The 23,864-nt window shown below is 35.6% G+C and overlaps 1 protein-coding gene across 9 annotated transcripts in view; it reads left to right on the forward strand.

The window, feature by feature from the left end:
* Window positions 1–23,864, forward strand: part of DLG1 (discs large MAGUK scaffold protein 1) — a 255,607-nt gene that overhangs the window by 38,378 nt on the left and 193,365 nt on the right. The window lies entirely within an intron of this gene.

The following is a 23,864-nucleotide window of genomic DNA, read 5'->3' on the forward strand; positions in this document are numbered from 1 at the left end:
CGCATCAGGCTCTCTGCTCAGCGGGGGGCCTGCTCCCCCCCTCCCCTGCCTGCCTCTCTGCCCACTTGTGATGTCTGTCAAAAAAAAATATATATATATATGTGTGTGTGTGTGTGTGTGTAACTCATTTTGAGAATGGTTTCTGGACTGTTCTATCAATTGTAAAAAGTTAATTTTTTTCAAGAATTAAAGAATAGTTAAGTTCTGATTGTTTTGCCTTTGGAAAGATGTTGATTTGGATTTTAAATGATTAAATTTGTAGAAGTACTCCTTAAGGAAGTACTTGTTTTTAAGTCTGTTTTACTTATTGTCCTCAAAGTGCAACATGCTCTGCTTAATCTCCAAGTTCGGTTTCTTTTATTTCTGAGCACCAGTTTTTGGACAATGTGTCATTGTATAAGATTCAGGATGCTTACATTTTCCATTTTTACATGGTCTTTTATGGAATAGTTTATTTTGTTGGTTCTTATTTCTGTAACTTAAGATGACCGTGATTGCTAGACTAATAAAAGTAAATATGTAAATTCTGAGAATATACTGTTCACGTATAGTGAATTATTTCTTACAAAAGGAGAAGTGAGAAAATTGGTGAAAATTAGTTTTCTTTGCCTGTTGCTCAAAGAGTTACAGTTCAAACAGGAGTTTTAATCAGATACAAACATGCCCATTATCTGGTCCCATCCTATTTATAAGGGGATGTCTTGTACCTCTAAGTAAAATGTTTTATTAAATATTCTTAAACAATGTTTAAAGGGCAAAAAACTTGGAAAACAGGTTTTGGGTTCTTTTTCTCCAGGAGTTCTTTTCATGGTTGTCTGTGGTTAGTTCTTCTAGTGATTTACCTTTTATCACTTCACTCATTTTGATTTTTAGTTTTGATATTATAGTCAGCTTACTTGAAATGCTTGCTCTTCTCTCATTCTTACCCTTCTTAATAAAAGAATGTTTGCCTTTGACCCTTTCTAAACAAGAGAGCTACTATTGTTAAAGTATGGGATCATTACTGTGAAGTTTTTATACATTTTTATTATGTAACTGTTAACAAAGAGAAAAGATGTAAGTTTGAAATTAGGAAGCCTGAAACATTATTTGTAGTTACTTTTGAAAGAGTAAATTTAAATAATTTCATCTATTATTAGAAATAAAACCCTTGAACGTTTAACTAATGACTACAGCAGGAAGAGGAAAATTCTTAATTTTCTTTTCAACCAAATTGCTTCATGTTTTCTCTCTTGGATCTTTTTTCTGACCTTCAGAGAGCTTATTGGTTCTTATATGTGTTTTTAAAGTCTGACAATATAGTTGATGTAATTCTATCATGTTAATACTAAAACACCTTTCCAAGTGAGATTTTTTTTTCCATCATCCGCCTCCCCTTCTCCCACTTGTGTAGGCACAGTGAGCTAGGTTGGCATGTTGCATCACTGCTACCATGGATACCCTTAAGAACAGGCGTGTGGGTTGAGCTAAAGCAATGATGATTAGTTTTCTGGGTTTTTTCCCCTCGTAACTGTGTGTTCTTCACAATGAAGACTCTTATTTTAAAACGTTTGCAAATGACTAGGTTGTGAGATGTGATGACTAAATCATCACTGCTACTGAACTGCCAAATCTTGGCCTTTATTTACAGTAGTATTAATGTCATTTACTAATTTAAGATGATCATAAATAGCTAGCTCTACATTCTTTTTCTGATTAATATGTTTTAAACACTGTTTGTTTTGCCTCTTAATGAAAATAAAAATGTATTTTCTCTTTGAGTTTTAAAAAATATTGTTCTGAATTTGGATATTTTGCAGGGGAAAAAAAATCCTAGTTAGTCTTTCTATCATTGCAGTATTTTTGATTATCATTAATATACATACATAGATTTCTGTATAGTTCAGTCAGCTTGGATACAATATGTTGTGCTTTTCACATAATGTCTTTCTAAAAGATACTTATTTTTGTGTTTGTAAATTTTTGTGTTTTAAGAAGCTAGCTTCTTTGTAAATGTATGTCATTTGGGGTAAAGTTAATATTGTCAGTGAGCCAGGCAGACAGGTGTGGCTTTATCAGACTCTTTATCATGTAGGAAAATTAATTTGAAGGAATATACAAGGTCCAACAAGAATGATTTAGTAGTATTGTTATATATGGTATGTTTTCTTTTGTTAGTGGTAAAGCACTATGTATAAGCTATAGCTGTGGGCATTCATAATCTTTAGTATAGAGGTTTCTCAGCTGTCCATTCACTTCTGAGAGAGGGGAGTTCCATAACTTTAGTACCAGAATTTTTGGAGTAGAATTCTGTTCTTTTCCATCTTTTGTTATACTGCTTCTTTATCAAGTATAAAAAGGATGTTCTTTGTCTCTGTTTCTTTTAGGATCATTTAGCAGAAGTTTAGGGGGCAGGAGAAAGACCTGAAAAGAAAAAGAAAATTATACTGTATGTTCTTGATTAAGTTTAGAAAGGAGAAAAGGAACTTTTATATTTCGTGAGATTCTCTTATACTCAGTACCAGTTGTTGTTATTTTATTATTTAACTCATTTTCCAAAACTTGGAGTCCATATTAACTGCCGTTGGGGTGATAATTTGAAGTTGATACATGGAGTCTTGGGCGTCTTTTCCAATTAAGGATTCCCAATACATTTGTTTCAGGAGGTATAGACCAGGTTTTCATTATTTTTGTTATCAGATCTTTTTTTCTTTCCCCCCAATTCCTGTGAGGTGTTTCCTTCCTCTTTGAGCTCTTCATGCATAATAATTTCCTCTGTTTGCAAGTGCTTACCCCAAATCTTATTAACCCTTCAGATTCCAGCTTATATATGACTTCCTCAAGGAAGCCTACCTTAAAGCCCAAGATTAAGTAAGGTTCCTCTACTTCTGTAAGTATACTTTACTATTCCTTTATAACACACACTGTATCATATATTTATGTGATTCTTTTTTTAATGTATATTTCTCTCACTGTATGGTAAGCTTTAAAAGTAAGACGTCTTTTTCCCCAAGGTATTTCTGATGCCAAAGCAAGTGTCTGAGTACCTACTAGTACCTACTTAGAGTGGATACTCAGTAAATAATTTTTGAATGTATGAAGCTTTGGTACAGATGCTCCAAATTTGTGGATTAAAGAAGAGTATTTTACTTCATAATGGATTTTAAGTCTTATTTTGAATATGGTTATATGTTGAGATTCTGGAAATTGTCACTAAAATTTATCTCTCTGTATTATAATGGATTTAAAAGGATCCAGAATGTGACCTGTCTCCCAGTGTTTTCCACCTTTTTCTTAGTTTATAATGTCTTGAAACTTGACTACTAGTTACTTAAGTATTTGACTAATTTGTTGACTGATTATATACATATAAAGTGTTTTTTCTTTGTGTTTTATACCTAATTTGGGAGAGACAGATCCTTTTTCATTTTTTAGGGTTTACTTCTGTCTCTAGGCTGAAAATTAACGTTAAGTAACAACTTCACTCCAGTAGAACTTTTTGCAGTGACATAAATGTTATATATCTGTCCAATCCACCACTACATGAAATGTGGCCATTTTGACAGGGGAACCTAATTTTAATTTTAACTAATTTACAAGGACTTAGATTACTGATCTATAACAACTATTCCCATGTACCAGCCAACTCTTCACTTACTCCTCCTGAATTTTTTAAACCTTTCTTTTTGAGGGGGCAATAAACTCACATATTACTCAAAATAAACTCAAGTATCAAAACTGTCATTAAAGAGTTTATATAACTATGTCTCATTTCTTTCTCCGTAAGAAGCTGCTTTTGTTTTTCCTATCTTGGATGTTTTTATTTCTCCTTTATGCAGTAGGTCCTTTGTTTTTCACAATCTTGTGCCTCTCGTTGGTTTAACTTACTTAAAATACCCTGAAGTTCTTCATTTTAGCACACAGAGCTTTTCCTCATTCATTTTTACAGAAATACAGTATTTTATTGGGTGAATATATCATACTTTTTTTTTTTTAACCAAACATGAACTTTTAAGTGAATGGCATATAACAACTAGTTCTAATTGGGGAAGGATGAAAGTTGGATCTATGCCCAATACTGTGTATCATGAGAAATTCCAAAATATTCAGAATATATAAATGTATTTTTGCTGGGCACCAGAGTTCATTCTTTTACAGTTAAAAACTATTTTGGTAAACAACTTTGTATGTGTGTCATTTTATACTTGTACAGATATATCTGTATGATATTAGGATTGCTGCTTTAGAGTGTAAGGGAATCAGTAATTTCAGTAGCTATTGCCAAACTCTCCTCCATTAGAATTGTGCTATTTTGCATTCCCACCAGCAGTGTATCAAAGTGATTATTTCCCTGAAACGATGTTGATGGAATGTATTTTCAAATTTTTGGATTTTTGAAAATTTGTTAGGTGAGAAATGTATAAATGTAGTTCTAATTTGCATCTCTTATTCAAGCAAGATTTATTACAGTTTTTCTTTTGGATTGTTGGTCTTTTTCTTAATTTTTAGGAGCTCTTTATATAGCAAGGAGATCAGTCTTTGTAATAGGAGTTGCAGGTGTTTTTTCCCTTCCCCTTCTCTTTCCCCTTCTTATACTCTAGAATTTCATTTTTAAATTTTTGGACCGTTTGAAGATTATCCTGATGTATAGTGTTATTTGGAACTGTTTTTCCAGTGGTTACCTATTTGTTCCAGTGTTGCTTATTAAAAAGTCCATATTTATCCCCACTGAATTGAGATGCCACTTTCTGACAAATTATCTTAAGTATTTTTGTCTACTTCTGGACATTCAATTCTGTTCCATTGGTCTGTGTTCATGAACCAACTGAATGGTGTTTTACTTATTGAAACTTTTTAGTATGCCTTAGCATCTAATATATTCTTTCTCATTGATTTCTTTTTTTGAGCTTTTCTTAAAAAGGAGGTGGGGAGGATTTTTTCCTGTTTGTTTTTCTACATAAACTTTAGAATCAACTTATCTAGCCAAGAAAAAAAGTGTTATGGTATTAGAAAAAACTTCTACATAAATAGTACACCTTAAGGAATGTTTTCTGCCCAGAAGAGAGAGGCAGGAAAGCTGGTTAAGTTTATTCCTTATAAACCTTTCCCAGTTATGAGTATAAACTCCCACTAAGAGGCTAGACAATATTTTTGATTCCCTAGCCTGAGGAGCAGGATTTTAAATTCATCGTTTAAGACTTCTTAACAGTTGATTTCGTTTAATCAAGGGCACATTTCACCTGTTTCATAAATTTTGCCTAGTGTTTTGCTCCATGACTTCACCCATTGACTAAAGTTACCTGCCTTTGACTAAATGAAATAGATTTATTTCTAGTGCCAACTCTGGTTGGTGTTGGATGCCCACAGGTCTCTCTGTATTGGGAATTCCAACAGGTTGAAGGAAGAATGCTGCCATCAGGCAGTCTTTTCCATAGCTGAGGGATTGGAGAAAAATAGGGGACTTGGCAGAACAATGGGATCATTTGTATTTAATATATTTTGAAAATCCTTACACATTATTGGGTGATCGCCTAATAGCATTTAAAATGACTCCCCTAAAAAAAATTTGACTCCATTGTTTGGATGCTTTATAATTTATTAAGTGAGTAAGCATTTGAATTATTTCTACTTTTTTCTCTTAACATGATGTACTTTGTGCTTAATCTCTGACCATACCATGATTCTTATGTAAGGAATTTCTAGTATAAAAGATATGGGCGGGGCACCTGGGTGGCTCAGTGGGTTAAGCCGCTGCCTTCTGCTCAGGTCATGATCTCAGGGTCCTGGGATCGAGTCCCGCATCGGGCTCTCTGCTCAGCAAGGGAGCCTGCTTCCCTCTCTCTCTCTGCCTCCCTCTCCATCTACTTGTGATTTCTCTCTGTCAAATAAATACATAAAATCTTAAAAAAAAAAAAAAGATATGGGCATTTTCACTGTTTTCATAAATATTGCTGCCACAGTAGCTTAACTTTTATCACCTTCAGACTTTTCCCTGCTAACATGCCCTATTTTATATTGAATATGTTTTCATTAAATTGTTCTTCATTTACATCTGGAAGTGTTCATTAGAGGTCCTAATCTTATTCATGACTGAATTTCTTTGAACTTTCCGGAATATATTGTCTTGTTTCTTGACTTTCACCTTTTCATTAGTTTTTAATATCCAGTCAGTCAGTGCTCATCTGGGGTTCACCTTATTTGGGACCTACTGAATTGGAATAATAGAGATTGTGTTTCAGGTACTACCCTTCCCTTTTACAATCCGGCTTTCAAGTGAATGAGGACTAAGACTTAATGTTTTTCCTATTTTGTTACTCTTGTTTTAAAATTTTTTATAGTCTTCATTCTGTAGCAATCACTCAACTGAAGTTATATCACTTAGTTTGGGCAGAGAGAATAAAGAAAAATATTTAAGAGCTCAGGCTCTAGAGACCTTTGAGTTCTAGTCCCAATGCTTGATTCCTGGACAAAGCACTTAATTCTTCTGCGTTTAAATTTCCTCATCTCTAAAATGGGGAAAATAATGGCACCTACTTTACAGGGTTGTTAAAGATTAATTGAGCTCATACCTGTCAAGTGTGTGGAATGATAACTACCATATAGTAAAACTTGACTAATTGTTAGATCTTTTTATAATTTGTATTAAATAGTAATACAATATATAACCTTCTAGTTGGACAGAGCAGTCTTTCTCTGACTCATTCTCTGTGTTTGACACTGTTGATTTTTCTTTTCTAATTCTTGTTCCTTGCCTTTTATGACTAGTGTGCTGGTTCTTATTAGGAGTGGTAGATGGTTTAGGTACAGCTCTATCATTAGGGCATTCTGGAAGTAGGAATAAAAAGAAAATGAAAAAGGGTAGGATTTAAAGACACTTCTACCTCTGCCTGTTTATATTTTATCTACCTCTTCTTTTGCTGCTTAGATATTAAAGTTAGGTTAATGCTCGGTCATTGAAGACAGCTTGCTGAATCTTTGGTTGCCAAATGTTCATGAATGTAATAACTATGATACTTCTTTCAGTGATTACTGTCTGGTCTTCTTATATGGATAAAGAGAAATGGTTGTCCATATGTGGGAATAGAAACTTATTTGTGATTCCAGTGGGTACTCAGCAACTGTTTAACTAGGTAGCTGATATAGTGGTAGGAAATAAATCACCAGAGAAATGTTGACTTGTTGGCTTATTGGTTGGGAATTATAATAGAAAATTTGGCTTCTTTAGGTGAAACAACTGTCTTTTATTTAAATGTTCATATTTGTATGTCAGGGCACTTTTAGTTGTGCTGGGTTGTATTAAAATAGTATGTTAGCCAGTAGCTTTGAAAGAGACCTTTTAAAAGAAAGACCCTGTACATAGGTACGAGGTTTTTTTTTTTTTTTTAGATTTTTAAAAGCTAAATTTTGGTAGTAAATAGAAATGCTGCCCTCTACTGTTTGTTGATTGTTTTACTGCCAGGTAAAAATGCTCGATAACCTGTAGTAGGATAATTTCTTAAAGTATATATATTATTAGATTGGAGTATAATTATATAAAACATTCTGATAACTTAGTTGTTAAAGTATATTTATTGCTTAATGCCAAATCCTATTAAATGTGTTATTGTCACTTTTGCTTTTAGAAAAAACTTGGATCCTGGAACAAAGTTCAGTTTAGTTTTCAGTTCTCATTTTATGTGGTGAGCTTTAAGTAGGTGCTAGATTGATTCCTTGTGGTTGTGTGATTCAGAGTTTGTACTGATAGCTTATAAACAAACTAAAAATAAATTTTATAGATAAAGATAATTTTTCTGCTGTTGTAAATTAGTAGTATTTGCTATGCATGGTTGAGGGACTGGAGAAGGGTGGGGGGACCTGATGGAACAATGGGATCATTTGTATCTAATATATTTTGAAAATTCTTTTATATCATTGATTATAGTTCTGCAGAATTTTAAAATTACTTTGTTTTGATAGGTCACAAGTTTTCCTTAATTTCATTTATTGTACTTTTCACTTTGAGACTATTTGCTCTTCTTTGGGAATTCCATTTTTCTTTTTAAATTCATTATTGTATCCACTTTGTATATCACAACAACACAATATCTCTTAATGCTGTTACTTTATATATTTAAAATTGCCATTTTTGTCTTGTGCTAGTACTAGTGTCTTTGTCACCTGCGGTTCTCCTGGGGGGTCTGCTTTTAATAGTTCTTCCCTTATTTGTGTTCTACTGATTATTCTCATATCTTGAAGTTTTTGTTGTGTGCTTTAAATAGTGTGTAAAAAAAAAAATTTGAGATTAAACCCTTGTTCTTTCACTTTCCAGAAGCTAGAATGAAACTAATCAGTTAGGAGTTGAATTTGTATAGGGCTAGGTTGCTACGTTAGTTACTTTTTGCTTACTGCTATTTTCAAATATATTAAGAGTGAGATCAGTTCTATGTCTTTCGTAAATTCTTTCAACTAGCAGGATTTTAGGTTCTAAGAACTTTGAGACTATGGAAATGTTTGACTGCTCTTCTATCCCAAGTCCCAGCCTCCTCCACTGCAGTTACCATTAGTAAATGTTCCAGGAGCATGATACAGGGTGTGGGGATAACGAACTCTCCATTTTAGTCTCTTCCAGGTTCTAACTAGTCATGCCAACCCACCTGTCACTAAAAACTCCACTCCTTAGGATACCTAGCTGGCTTAGTCAGTAGAGGATGTGACTCTTGATTTCGGAGTTGAGTTTGAGCCCCGGGTTGGGCATTGAGATTACATTTATTTTTTTTATTTTTTATTTTTTTTAAAGATTTTATTTATTTATCAGAGAGAGAGGGGGGGAGAGAGCGAGCACAAGCACACAGAATGGCAGGCAGAGGCAGAGGGAGAAGCAGGCTCCCTGCTGAGCAAGGAGCCCGATGTGGGACTCGATCCCAGGACGCTGGGATCATGACCTGAGCCGAAGGCAGCTGCTTAACCAACTGAGCCACCCAGGTGTCCCTAGAGATTACATTAAAAAAAAAAAAAAAAATCCACTCCTTACCCCAGCAGAGTTTCTTAACCCAGATCAGGCCCAGTCCTTTGCCTCCTCTTGCCTAAACTTGCTTCATTTATATAAGTGTCTGCCTTCTTAAGAAAAGGCTCATTTCTTTGGGATTTGAATTCTTTAGATTAACTTGTGTTCAGAAATTTCCATTTTTTTCTTCATTAAACTTTTTAATTTTGTGGTGATTATATATTCATGTGGTAGTAAGAAATAACACAGAGGTCTCCTGTGCTCTTTACCCAATTTCCTGCAATGGTAATGGTAGTATTATATCACTAACTAGGATATTAACATTAATACAGTCAAGATATAGAACAGTTCCATCAGCACGAAGATCCGTCAGTTGCTTTTGCCACACCCACTTCCCTCCCACCCCATCTGCTTCCTAAATTCACAGCTACTACTAATCTGTACTCCGTTTCTAATATTTTATCATTTCAAAAATTTTTTATAAATGGAATTATAAGTATGTAAACTTTTGGCATAGGTTTTTTAAAACTTAGCACAATTTTTTTGGAGATTCATCCAGAAAATTGTTGTTGTATATATCAGTAGTTGTTCCTTTTTGTTGCTGAGTGCTGTTCCATGATACGGATGAAAAATTGTTTAACCACTCACCTGTTGAAGGATGTTGGGGTTTTTGTAGTTTTTGGCTATTACATATAAAGCTCCTATTAAACATTCATGTGTAACTTTTTTTTTTCATTTTTTGAGATTTTATTTATTTACTTAGAGAGAGCATGAGAGGGGAGAAGGTCAGAGGGAGAAGCAGACTCCCCATGGAACAGGGTGCGCAATGCAGGACTCAGTCTCAGGACTCCGGGATCATGACCTGAGCTGAGGGCAGTCGCTTAACCAGCTGAGCCACCCAGGTGCCCTCATGTGTAGCTTTTTAATAAACTGCTGTCCAGGGTGGCTGTACCACATTGTATTCCCGTCAACAATGGATGAATGATCCTGTTTCTCTATATCATCATCAGCATTTGGTGGTGTCACTGTTTTTTATTTTAGCCACTTTCATGAGTGTGTTATGTTATGTCAGTGGTTTTAATTTATATTTTCCTAATGGCTAATGATACTGAACATCTTTTCATGTGCTTATTTGTCATCTATATATTCTTCTTGGTGAAATATCTCTTCGTGGCTTTTGCCCATGTTTTAATTGTTTTGGGCTTTTTTTGTTTTTTGTTTTACCATTGAATTTTGAGAGTCCTTTACGTAATCTAGTATACTAATCCTTTGTCAGATACATCTTTGCAAACATTTTCTCCCAATTGGTGCTTGTCTTTTCAGTTTTCATCCTCTTACTAGGGTCTTTCCTGTGGAGCAAAAATTTTTAATTTTGGAGAAGTCCATTTTATTAACTAACACTTTCTTCATGTGTCATACTTTTTGTTACAAATCTAAGATGTCTTTGCCTAGTCCCAGGTTCTGAAGATTTCCTTTTCTTTCTTTCTTTTTTTTTTTTAAAATAAGCCCATGATTTATTTTGAGTTACTTTTTGTGTAAGATGTGGGACATAGGTTGAGGTTCTTTCTTTTTCTTTTTTCTGTAGATATCCACTTGTTCCACCACTATTTGTTGAGAAGACTATCTTTCCTCTATTGAATTGCTTTTACAGATTTGTTGTAAATTGGTTAGGCATTGTATAGAGTTGTTCAGTTTCATTGATTTATGTGTTTGTCCACCACAAATACCACACAGTCTTGACTAATGTAGCTACATACATGTTTTGAAATCGGATAGACTTGATCTTATCCATTTTTTTTTCAAAATTGTCTTAGTTTTTCTAGTTTCCTTGTCCTTCTAAATTTTATTTTGTTATTAATTTTATTTATTTGTCAGAGAGAGAGATAGCGAGAGAGAGAAACAAGCAAAGGGAGTGGGAGAAGGAGAAGCAGCTTCCTGCAGAGCCAGGGAGTCTGATGCGCGGGGCTCGATCTCAGGACTCTAGGATCATGACCTGAGCCAAAGGCAGATGCTTAACGGCTGAGCCACCCAGGCACCCGTGTCTTTCCAAATTTTATAGTAACCTACAAATGTCTTGGGATTTTGATTGGATTTTAATTGTGTTAAATATGTAAATTGATTTGGTGAAAATTGACATCTTTACTATAGAGAGCTATACCATTACTGTTGGTAATAAAGATGTTGGTTGAATCTTCCAGTCTTTGAAACATGGTATGGCTCTCTATTTAACTTATCATTAATTTCTTTCATCAGTATTTGTAGTTTTCAGTGTACAAGTCTGGTCACTTTTATTAGATTTACACATTGTGTGTCACTTTTGTTTTGAGTGATTGTAAATGATACTGTAATTTTTTTTTATATCAGCTTCATACCCAGGGTGGAGCTCTGTGTGGGGCTTGAACTAATGAACTTGAGATCAAGAGTCAGATGCTTAACTACTTGAGCCACCCAGGAGCCCCAATAACACTGTGTTTTTGAATTCAGTATTCACATATTCATTGCTATTATGTAAAAATACGGTTGACTTTTGTATTGTTGTCTTGTATCCTGTGATCTCACTGAACTCAACTTACTACTTTAAGAGTTTCTTTGTAGATAATTTGAGACAACACTGAAAATTGGGACAGTTTTATTTCTTCTTTCTATCCTCTATGCCTTTATTTCCTTTCATTGCCTTAATACATTGGCTAGAACTTCTAGCACTGTGTAGAGTAAGAATAGTAAACGCAGACATCCTGCTTTGTTCCCAGTATTAGGAGAAAAACATTCAGACTTCCACAATTTATTTCATATATATATAGTATTACTTACTGTAAGTTTTTTGTAGCTGCTCTTTTTCAAGTTGAGCAAGTTTGCCTCTATTTACCCCACTTTTTTTCCTGAGTTTTTATCATGAATGGATGTTGATTTTGTTAGATGTTTTTTCTGCATTAATTAATGTTATCAGGTCATTTTTCTTCTTTAACCTGTTAATATGGATGATCACCCTGATTGATTTTCAAATATTGAACTGGGCTTGAATCCCTGCAATAATAATCTGTTAGTCATGGTTTAAACACTTGTTGTCTTTTGCTGAATTTTATTTGTTAATATATTTTTTTAAGATCTTTATTTATATATTCATGAGGTTTATTGGTCTGTGGTTTTCTTTTTTTGTACCGTCTTTAGTTTTTGTTATCCAGATAAACTGGTTTTGTAATGAGGGTAATACAAGCTTCATAAAATTAATTGAGAAATTCTTTTTGTTTGTTTGTTAGTCTTACTAGTATTTGTCAATTTTACTGATTATTTCACAGAACCAGCTCTCTGTTTCATTGATTTCTTTTTCTGTTTTCAGTTTTATTGCTTTCTGCTTTATCTTTGTTTTCTTTCCTTCTGCTTACTTTGTGCTATTTTGCTGTTTTTTCCCCCTCTAGAGGTGGGCGCTTAATAGATTATTAATTTGAGATTTTTTTCCTCTTAAGTATGTATTAGTGCTGTAAATTTCCCTGTCAGCACTGTTTTAGCTGTTTCTAACATATTTTGATATGTTGTATTTTTATTTTCCTTTATTTCAGTGGATTTTTTCACGATTGCCCCTTTCATCCTTGGATTATTTAGAAGTGTATTATTTTGTTTCCAAGTGTTTGGAGGTTTTTCCTGCTATCTTTCTGTTGTTAATTTCCACTTTGATTCCATCGTGGTCAGAGAATACCCTAGGTTTGATTACACTTCTTTTAAATTTGTTAAGGTTTATCTTACAACCAAAATATATATAGTCTATTTTTGTATATGTTTTCTGGGCACTTGAAACGGTGTGTATTCTATTGTTGGGTAGAGTGTTCTATAAATAAATTTATTAAATCCTAATTACTGGTGGTGTTGAATTTTTCCTTATCTTTCCTGATTTTCTTTGTGATTCTGTCATTGGTAGAGAGAAGATTGTTGACGTCTCCTAGTATAATTTGGATTTGTCAGCTTGTCCTTACAGTTTTGTCCGTTTTTGCTTCACACACTTCGTACCTTTGTTGTTGGGTATATGCACATTTAGATTTAGGATGGCTATGTCGAGTCTTTGCAGAATAACCTTTTTATAATTATGTAATGTTTTTCTATGATCTATGTGTCTGTTTTTATGCCAATACCATATTGTTATAATGATTATAATCTTGTAATGGAGTTTGAAATCAGGGTGCATGATACCTCCAGCTTTGTTCTTTTATAAGATTGCTTTGGCTACTTAGGATCTTTTGTGGTTCCATACAAATTTTAGGATTACGTGTTCTATTTCTGTGAAGAATGCCATTGGAATTTTGATGGAGATTGCATTGACCCTGTAGATTGCTTTGGATAGTATGGGCATTTTAACAATATTAATTCTTCCAGTCCTTGAGCATTGAATATCTTCCCATTAGTTGTGTCAGTTCTTCTTCATTTTCTTTCATCAGTGTCTTATAGTTTTTAGTGTACAGGTCTTTCACCTCCTTGGTTAAATTTATCTCTAGGTATTTTTTTTTGATGTAGTTGTAAATATGATTGTTTTCTTAAATTATCTTTCTGATAGTTTGTTGTTAGTATATAAAAACAACAGATTTTTGCATATTGATTTTATACTCTGACTTTACCAGATTTGTTTATTCTAATAGTTTTTTTGGTGGCATTTTCTATTTATAGAATTATGTCATCTGCAAATGGAGTTTTACTACTTTCTTTCCAATTTGGATGTCTTTTATTTCTTTTTGTGTTTAATTTTTCTGGCTAGGACTTTCAGTACTATGTTGAATAAAGGTGGCAAGAATGGTCTTCTATAGATCTTAGGGGAAAGGCCTTCAGATTTTCACCATCGAGTATGAGGTTAGCTCTGGGCTTGTCATATGTGGCCTGTATTATGTTGAGGTACATTCCCTCTATACCTACTTTGTTGAAGTTTTTATCATAAATCTATAGAATTTATAGAATTGATTGAGTTCAATAGAATCTACTGAATCTAATTGATTCAGTCTATTGAATCTAACTGAATTTTGTCAAATGATTTTTCTGCATCTATTGATCATACGGTTTTTTTTTGTGTTTTTTTTTTTTAAATCTCTAGAGTTTTTTTTTTTTTTTTTTTAAGATTTTATTTATTTATCAGAGAGAGAGAGAGGGGGAGAGAGCGAGCACAGGCAGGCAGAATGGCAGGCAGAAGCAGAGGGAGAAGCAGGCTCCCTGCCGAGCAAGGAGCCCCATGTGGGACTCGATCCCAGGACGCTGGCTGGGATCACGACCTGAGCCGAAGGCAGCTGCTTAACCAACTGAGCCACCCAGGCGTCCCGATCATATGGTTTTAATCCTTCATTTTATTAATGTGGTGTATCATGTTAATGGAGTTAGGGATATTGACCTGTCTTGCATTTCTGGAATAAATGTTACTTGATTATGGTGTATGATCCTTTTAATGTATTCTTGAATTCATTATGCTAATATTTGGAGTATTTTCACATCTATATTCACCACAGATAATGGCCTATAATTTTCTTTTCTTTCTCATGGTGTCTTTGTCTGGTTTAGGTATTAAGAGTAATCCTGCTCTCACAAAATGAATTTGGAAGCATTCCATCCTTTTTATTTTTGGGAAGACTTTGAAGAGGGTAGTATTAAATCTTTGAATGTTTGGTAGAATTTACCACTGAAGCCATTTGGTCTTGAACTTTTGTTTGTTGGGAGATTTTTTTTTTTTTTTAAGATTTCTATTTATTTATTTGACAGAGAGAGAGATCACAAGCAGGCAGAGAGGCAGGCAGAGAGAGAGGAAGGGAAGCAGGCTCCCTGCTGAGCAGAGAGCCCGACGTGGGGCTTGATCCCAGGACCCCGGGATCATGACCTGAGCCGAAGGCAGAGGCTTAACCCACTGAGCCACCCAGGCGCCCCCAGTTGGGAGATTTTTGATTACTGAGTCAATCCTTTTACTAGTAATTGATTATTAACATTTTTTATTTCCTCCAGACTCAGTCTTGGAATATTGTATGTTTCTAGGAACTTAGCCATTTCTTCTAGGTTGTTTAGTTTGTTGGTGTGTAATTTTGCAGAATAGTCTCTTATGATCCTTTGCATTTATGTGGTGTTATTTTAAACTTCTTTTTCATTTCTGATTTTATTCATTTGAGCCCTCTTTTTTCTTAAAGAGTCTAGCTAAAAGGTTGTCATTATTATCTTTGCAAGAATCAGCCCTCGGTTCCATTGATCTTTATTGTCTTTCAGTCTCTTTCATTTATTTAGTTCAGATCTTTATTACTTCCTTTCTTCTACTGGTTTGGGCTTTGATTGTTCTTCCTTTTCTAGTTAAGGTATAAAGTTAGATTATTTATTCAAGATTTTTTTGTTCCTTAAGTTAGGCCTGTATTGCTATGAGCTTTCTGCTTTGAACTGCTTTTGCTGAACCTATTATGCTATCCGGAAAAATAAAACTACCACTTATTTTAACAGCAAAAATGGTTGTTTAGGGATAGTAAGAATTGCAAACGAAGACTTGGAAGCTACAAATAAAATCATGGGCAGTTCTGTAGAACAAGGAAGAGGGATTCTCTTTTATAAATGAAAGGGGAAGTCAGGAGAGCTGTTGTGAACAAAAAAAAAATTCACTGGAGTAAATTGGGGGTTTGAAGTATAGTGTGGCTTTTCATTGATTGAATTGTGACAGCCTCTTATTGGCTGGGTGTGTTGCTGGGGCGGGGGAGGGTGAAATATTTTCTTCCTCCTGCTGGTATAGTAAAGTAATACACCTATGCAAGCTCTATCTCTTCCTGTTGGGTATGAGTTGACATTGAATGGGTGGAGATGAGAGCTCCCCATGCTAGTTATTAGCTAGTTATTTTAAAGAAAGGTGGTTCTTTTTTCTTTTTCTTTTTTTTCTTTAGTATTTTCACACATAGATTTTGGTATGTTGTAGTGCCATTTCAATTGTTTCAAGGTTTTTTGTTTTGTTTTGTTTTAAATTTCCCATTTGATTTCTTTGTTGACCCCCTTGGTTATTCAGTAGCTCGTTGTTTAATCGCCACATATTTGTGATTTTCCCAGTTTTCTTCTGGTAATTGATTTCTAGTTTCATAACCATTATGTTCAGAAAAGATACTTGCTATGATTTCAGTATTTTCAAATTTATTGAGACTTGTTCTGTGGTCTAACATGATGTATCCTATAGAATGTTCCAGGTGTACTTGAGAAGAATGTGTATTCTGCTGCTTTGGGATGGAATGTCTATGTGTGTGTATGTGTAGAGGGAGCAGAGAAAGGGGGGAGGGATAAGGAGAAGGAGAGAAAGCCCATCTGGTCTGATGTTTCATTTAGAGCCAATGTTTCCATATTAATTTTCTGTCTGAAGGATCCAGTCATCAATGTAATTAAATTAAATTCCCCTACTATTAAATTCCCCTACTATTCTTTTGCTGTCAGTTTCTCCCTTTTAGATCTGTTACTATTTGCTTTATATATTAGGTGCACCTATATTGTACGCATAATTGTTTGTAAGTCTTATATTTTCTTGTTGGAATGACTCCTTTATCATTATATAATGCCCATCTTGTTTTTTATTACAGTCTTTGTTTTAAAGTATATTTGTTTGATAAAGTATAGCGAATCCCACCTTTCTTTTGGTTTCCAGTTGTATGAAACTCTTTTTCCATCCCTTTACTTTGTCTCTGTGTGTCCTTCCATCTAGAGTAAGTCTCTTGTAGACCACATATTACTTGGGCTTTGTATTTTTACCCATTCAGCCACGCAGTATCTTTTGACTTGAGGATTTAGTTCATTTATATTTTAGAGTAATTATCAATAGTTATGTACTCAGCACCATTTTGTTCATGTTTTCTGGCTATTTTGTAGTTCCTCGGTTCCTTTCTTCTGCTTTCTTTCCTTGTGATGTGTGGTGCTTAGATTTTTTTCTCATTATTTTTTGTGTATGTACCAGCTTTTTTGCTTATGGTTACCATGTAACTCAAATAGAACAGCCTATGTATATAACGGTCTATTTTAAGTTGACATCAAATTAGGTTTGAATATATTCTGTTTTCATTTTTACTCTACCCCATTTATGTTTTGATGTCACATTTTACATCCTTTTATTTTGTGTACTCTAATTAATTGTTCTGGTTATTTTTACTGGTTTTGTCTTTTAACCTTCATGTTAGTTTTATAAGTGATTAATTCACTACCTTTACTATATATTTACCTTTACCAGTGAGATTTTTACTTTCGTATATTCTCTTTTAGTGCCTTTGCTTTTCAGCTTAAAGAAGGCCTTGTAAATCCAGATTAGTGGTGATGAATTCATTTTAGCTTTTGCTTGTCTGGAAAACTCTTTTTTTTTTTTTAAATTTTTAATAAACATATAATGTATTATTAGCCCCAGGGGTACAGGTCTGTGAAATGCCAGGTTTACACACTTCACAGCACTCACTATAGCACATACCCTCCCCAATGGCCATAACCCCACCACCCTCTCCCTACACCCCTCCCCCCGGCCACCCTCAGTTTGTTTTGTGAGATGAAGAGTCTCTTTTGGTTTGTCTCCCTCCCGACCCATCTTGTTTCATTTATTCTTTTCCTACCCCCCTAATGCATTGCATCCCCCCTTCCTCATGTCAGGGAGATAATATGATAGTTTTCTTTCTCCAATTGACTTATTTCGCTAAGCATAATACCCTCTAGTTCCATCCACATCGTCGCAATGGCAAGATTTCATTTCTTTTGACGGCTGTATAGTATTCCAGTGTGTGTGTGTGTGTGTGTGTGTGTGTGTGTGTGTGTGTGTGTGTGTATGTGTGTGTGTATACACCACATCTTCTTTATCCATTCATCTGTTGATGGACATCTAGGTTCCTTCCATAGTTTGGCTACTGTGGACATTGCTGCTATAAACTTTCGGGTGCACATTCCCCTTCGGATCACTACATTCATATCTTTAGGATAAATACCCAGTAGTGCAATTGCTGGGCCGTAAGGTAGGTCTGTTTTCAAATTTTGAGGAACCTCCATGCTGTTTTCCAGAGTGGTTGCACCAGCTTGCATTCCCACCAACAGTGTAGGAGGGTTCCCCTTTCTTCGCATCCTTGCCAGCATCTGTCATTTCCTGACTTGCTCATTTTAGCCATTCTGACTGGTGTTAGGTGGTATCTCATTGTGGTTTTGATTTGTATTTCCCTGATGCCGAGTGACATGGAGCACTTTTTCATGTGTCATTTGGCCATCTGGATGTCTTCTTTGCAGAAATGTCTGTTCATGTCCTCTGCCCATTTCTTGATTGGATTATTTGTTCTTTGGGTGTTGAGTTTGCTAAGTTCTTTATAGATTTTGGACACTAGTCCTTTATCTGATATGTCATTTGCAAATATCTTCTCCCATTCTGTCCATTGTCTTTTGGTTTTGTTAACTGTTTCCTTTGCTGTGCAAGTTTTTGATTTTGATGAAGTCCCAGTAGTTCATTTTTGCCCTTGCTTCCCTTGCCTTTGGTGTTGTTCCTAGGAAGAAGTTGCTGTGGCTGAGGTCGAAGAGGTTGCTGCTTGTGTTCTCCTCAAGGATTTTGATGGATTCCTTTCTCACATTGAGGTCCTTCATCCATTTTGAGTCTGTTTTCGTGTGTGGTATAAGGAAGTGGTCCAATTTCATTTTTCTGCATGTGGCTGTCCAGTTTTCCCAACACCATTTGTTGAAGAGCCTGTTTTTTTTTTTTTTTTCCATTGGACATACTTTCCTACTTTGTCGAAGATTAGTTGACCATAGAGTTGAGGGTCTATTTCTGGGCTCTCTTTTCTGTTCCATTGATCTATGTGTCTGTTTTTGTGCCAGTACCATACTGTCTTGATGATGACAGCTTTGTAATAGAGCTTGAAGTCCGGAATTGTGATGCCACCAACTGTGGCTTTCTTTTTCAATATTCCTTTGGCTATTCGAGGTCTTTTCTGGTTCCATATAAATTTTAGGATTATTTGTTCCATTTCTTTGAAAAAAATGGATGGGATTTTGATAGGGATTGCATTAAATATGTAGCTAGCTTTAGGTAGCATAGACATTTTCACAATATTTGTTCTTCCAATCCATGAGCATGGAAAATTTTTCCATTTCTTTGTGTCTTCCTCAATTTCTTTCATAAGTACTTTATAGTTTTCTGAGTATAGATTCTTTGCTTCTTTGGTTAGGTTTATTCCTAGGTGTCTTAATGGTTTTGGGTGCAATTGTAAATGGCACTTAATTTCTCTTTCTTCTGTCTTGTTGGTGTAAAGAAATGCAATTGATTTCTGTGCATTGATTTTATATCCTGACACTTAACTGAATTCCTATACAAGTTCTAGCAGATTTGGAGTGGAGTCTTTTGGGTTTTCCACATATAGTATCATATCATCTGCAAAGGGTGATAGTTTGACTTCTTTGCCAGTTTGGATGCCTTTAATTTCTTTCTGTTGTCTGATTGCTGAGGCTGGGACTTCTAGTACTGTGTTGAATAGCAGTGGTGATAATGGACATCCCTGCCGTGTTCCTGACCGTAGAAGAAAAGCTTTCGGTTTTTCTCCATTGAGAATGATATTTGCAGTGGGTTTTTCATAGATGGCTTTGATAATATTGAGGTATGTGCCCTCTATCCCTACACTTTGAAGAGTTTTGATCAGGAAAGGATGCTGTGCTTTGTCAAATGCTTTTTCAGCATCTGTTGAGAGTATCATATAGTTCTTGTTCTTTCTTTTATTAACGTATTGTATCACACTGATTGATTTGCAGATGTTGAACCAACCTTGTAGCCCTGGAATAAATCCCACTTAGTCGTGGTGAAGAATCCTTTTAATGTACTGTTGGATCCTATTGGCTAGTATTTTGGTGAGAATTTTTGCATCTGTGTTCATCAAGGATATTGGTCTGTAATTTTCTTTTTTGATGGGATTCTTGTCAGGTTTTGGGATCAAGGTGATGCTGGCCTCATAAAATGAGTTTGGAAGTTTTCCTTCCATTTCTATTTTTTGGAACAGTTTCAGGAGAATAGGAATTAATTCTCCTTTAAATGTTTGGTAGAATTCCCCTGGGAAGCTGTCTGGCCCTGGTCTTTTGTTTGTTTGGAGATTTTTGATGACTGTTTCAATCTCCTTACTGGTTATGGTTCTGGTCAGGTTTTCTATTTCTTCCTGGTTCAGTTTTGGCAGTTTATATGTCTCTAGGAATGTATCCATTTCTTCCAGATTGTCAAATTTGTTGGCGTAGAGTTGCTCATAGTATGTTCTTATAATTGTTTGTATTTCTTTGGTGTTGGTTGTGCTCTCTCCTCTTTCATTCATGATTTTATTTGGGTCCTTTCTCTTTTCTTTTTGATAAGTTTGGCCAGGGGTTTATCAATCTTATTAATTTGTTCAGAGAACCAGCTCCGAGTTTCATTGATTTGTTCTACTGTTCTTTTGGTTTCTATTTCATTGATTTCTGCTCTGATCTTTATGATTTCTCTTCTCCTGCTGGGTTTAGGTTTTCTTTGTTGTTCTTTATCCAGCTCCTTTAGGTATAGCGTTAGGTTGTGTATTTGAGACCTTTCTTGTTTCTTGAGAAAGGCTTGTATTGCCATATATTTTCCTCTCAGAACTGCCTTTGCTGTGGCCCACAGATTTTGAACCATTGTGTTTTCATTATCATTTGTTTCCATGAATTTTTTCAATTCTTCTTTAATTTCCTGGTTGACCCATTCATTCTTTAGAAGGGTGCTGTTTAGTTTCCATGTATTTGGGTTCTTTCCAAATTTCGTCTCGTGATTGAGTTCTAGCTTCAGAGCATTGTGGTCTGAAAATATGCAGGGAATGATCCCAATCTTTTGATACCAGTTGAGATCTGATTTATGACCCAGTGTGTGATCTATTCTGGAGAATATTCCATTGCACTAGAGAAGAATGTGTATTCTGTTGCTTTGGGATGGAGTGTTCTGAATATATCTGTGATGTCCATCTCATCCAGTGTGTCATTTAAGGCCTTTATTTCCTTGTTGATCTTTTGTTTGGATGATCTGTCCATTTCAGGGAGGGGAGTGTTAAAGTCCTCTACTGTTATTATATTATTGTCGATGTGCTTCTTTGATTTTGTTATTAATTGGTTTATATAATTGGCTGCTCCCATGTTAGGGGCATAGATATTTAAAATTATTAGATCTTCTTGTTGGACAGATGCTTTGAGTATGATATAGTGTCCTTCCTCATCTCTTATTATAGTCTTTGGCTTAAAATCTAATTGATCTGATATAAGGATTGCCACTCCTGCTTTCTTCTGATGTCCATTAGCACGGTAAATTGTTTTCCACCCCCCCTCACTTTAAATCTGGAGGTGTCTTTGGGTCTAAAATGAGTTTCTTGTAGGCAGAATATTGATGGGTTTTGTTTTTTTATCCATTCTCAAACCCTGTGTCTTTTGATTGGGGCATTTAGCCCATTTACATTCAGGGTAACTATTGAGAGAGATGAATTTAGTGCCATTATATTGCCTGTAAGGTGACCGTTACTGTATATTGTCTCTGTTCCTTTTGATCTGCTACTTTTAGGGCCTCTCTTTGCTTAGAGGACCACTTTTAAATATTTCCTGTAGAGCTGGTTTGGTGTTTGCAAATTCTTTCAGTTTTTGTTTGTCCTGGAAGCTTTTTATCTCTCCTTCTATTTTCAGTGGTAGCCTAGCTGGATATTCTTGGCTGCATGTTTTTTTCGTTTAGTGCTCTGAATATATCATGCCAGTTCTTTCTGGCCTGCCAGGTCTCTGTGGATAAGTCCGCTGCCAATCTAATATTTTTACCATTGTATGTTACAGACTTCATGTCCCGGGCTGCTTTCAGGATTTTCTCTTTGTCGCTAAGACTTGTAAATTTTACTATTAGATGACAGGGTGTGGACCTATTCTTACTGATTTTGAGGGGGGTTCTCTGCACCTCCTGGATTTTCATGCTTTTAGGGAAATTCTATACAATAATTCTCTCCAATATACCTTCTGCTCCCCTCTCACTTTCTTCTTCTTCTGGAATCCCAATTATTCTAATGTTGTTCCGTCTTATGGTATCACCTATCTCGAATTCTCCCCTCCTGATTCAGTAGTTGTTTGTCTCTCTTTCACTCAGCTTCTTTATTGTCTGTCATTTGGTCTTCTGTATCACTAATTCTTTCTTCTGCCTCATTTATCCTAGCAGTAAGAGCCTCCATTTTTTATTGTACCTCATTAATAGTTTTTTTAATATCAACTTGGTTAGATTTTAGTTCTTTTATTTTTCCAGAAAGGGCTTTTATTTCTCCAGAGAGGGTTTCTCTGATATCTTCCATGCCTTTTTCAAGCCCGGCTAGAACATTGCGAATCATCATTCTGAACTCTAGATCTGACATATTACCAATGTCTGTATTGATTAGGTCCCTAGCCTTCAGTACTGCCTCTTGTTCTTTTTTTTGTGGTGAGTTTTTTCACCTTGTCATTTTGTCCAGATAAGAATATACGAAGGAGCAAATGAAATGCTAAAAGGGTGGCAAAGATCCCAGGAAAATGTATTTTAACCAAATCAGAAGAGACCGCAAATGGGGGGGGGTGGTAAAAAGTTCAGAAAAAAATTTTTTTAAAATAAAACAAAGAAAAAAAATATATATATATTAGACTGGTGACTAGAACAGGTTACCCACTTAATTTTGGGAGTATTTTGGTCTTTTAGAAGAAACTACCTCCCCAAATTTTAAAGAATGAAAAACATATATAAGGGTAAACACAATGAAGGGATGGAATATGACTATAAAGATGAAAAAAAATTTTTTTTAATTTCTTACAAAGGAGTTGATAAGGTAAGTTGGTTGGGAGGATAAAGAAAAAGAAAGTGGAGAGAATTTGCTTGGGCTAGAGACTAGTTCAAGCCTGGTACCAGATTTAGGGTGTATTTTGATCTATTAGAAGAAGTTGTACCCCAAATTTTTAAGAAGAAAAAACTCTATATGTATACAAAAAATAAGTTAGATACAATGAAGGATAAAATATGACTATAATAATGAAGGTTCAAGGAATATTTTTTTTAACGGAAAGTATTAAGATAAACTAGTTAAAAAACGTTAAAAGAGGAAAGGGTAAAAGTTAAAAAAATTAGAAGAAAAAAAATTTTTTTTAATAATTAATTTTACAAGACTAAAGATTGATGGAAAAAGCCATGAATTCCATGCTTTGCTTTCTCCTTCTTTGGGATTCCGCTGTTCTCCTTGGAAAGTGAACTTGGTCTTGGCCAGATTTTTTGTTGATCTTCTGGGGCAGGGGCCTGTTGTAGTGATTCTCAAGTGTCTTCGCCCCAGGTAGAATTGCACCGCCCTTACCAGGGGCCAGCCTAAGTAATCTGCTCGGGTTCAGTTTCAGGAGCTTTTGTTCCCTGAACGCTTTCCGTAGAGTTCTGGAGGATGGTAATGAAAATGGCAGCCTCCCAATCTCCAGCCTGGAGGAGCCGAGAGCTCAGGGCCCCACTCTTCAGCGCACCCGCAGAGAAAAGAGCTCAATTACTCCCATCTTCCTGGCCTCCCGCTGTGCTCAGAGCTCACCCAGCCTGTGACCAAGCATTTCTGTCTCTGGCACACAGCTCCGCCTGGAGTCTCCAAACCCCACAGATCCCTTAGCTCTTCCAGGTCGGGGTCTCCCTGGATCCTGTGGGGACCCCACTTTCAGAGCACTGGCCTGTGCCACGGATTACAGTTCAAGGTAACCGTGAGCTGAGAGCTCAGTCCTCGGCTCTGTCTCTGTAGCCGGCTTCCCCACTCTAATATCTGCAAGCTCTGCGGACACCCAGACATCCGTGATCCTTCTGTGACCCCGCGGGACCTGAGGCCACGCTGTCCCTGCATGGGCTTCACCCTGGCTTAGTCTCTGGAGCCATGTCCCTCAGTGGAGCAGACTTTTAAAAGTCCTGATTTTGCTCTCAGTTGCTCTG

Source organism: Mustela putorius, unplaced genomic scaffold, assembly GCF_011764305.1.
Source record: "Mustela putorius furo isolate JIRA1106 unplaced genomic scaffold, ASM1176430v1.1 tig00003834_pilon_pilon_pilon, whole genome shotgun sequence".
NCBI lineage: Eukaryota > Metazoa > Chordata > Mammalia > Carnivora > Mustelidae > Mustela > Mustela putorius.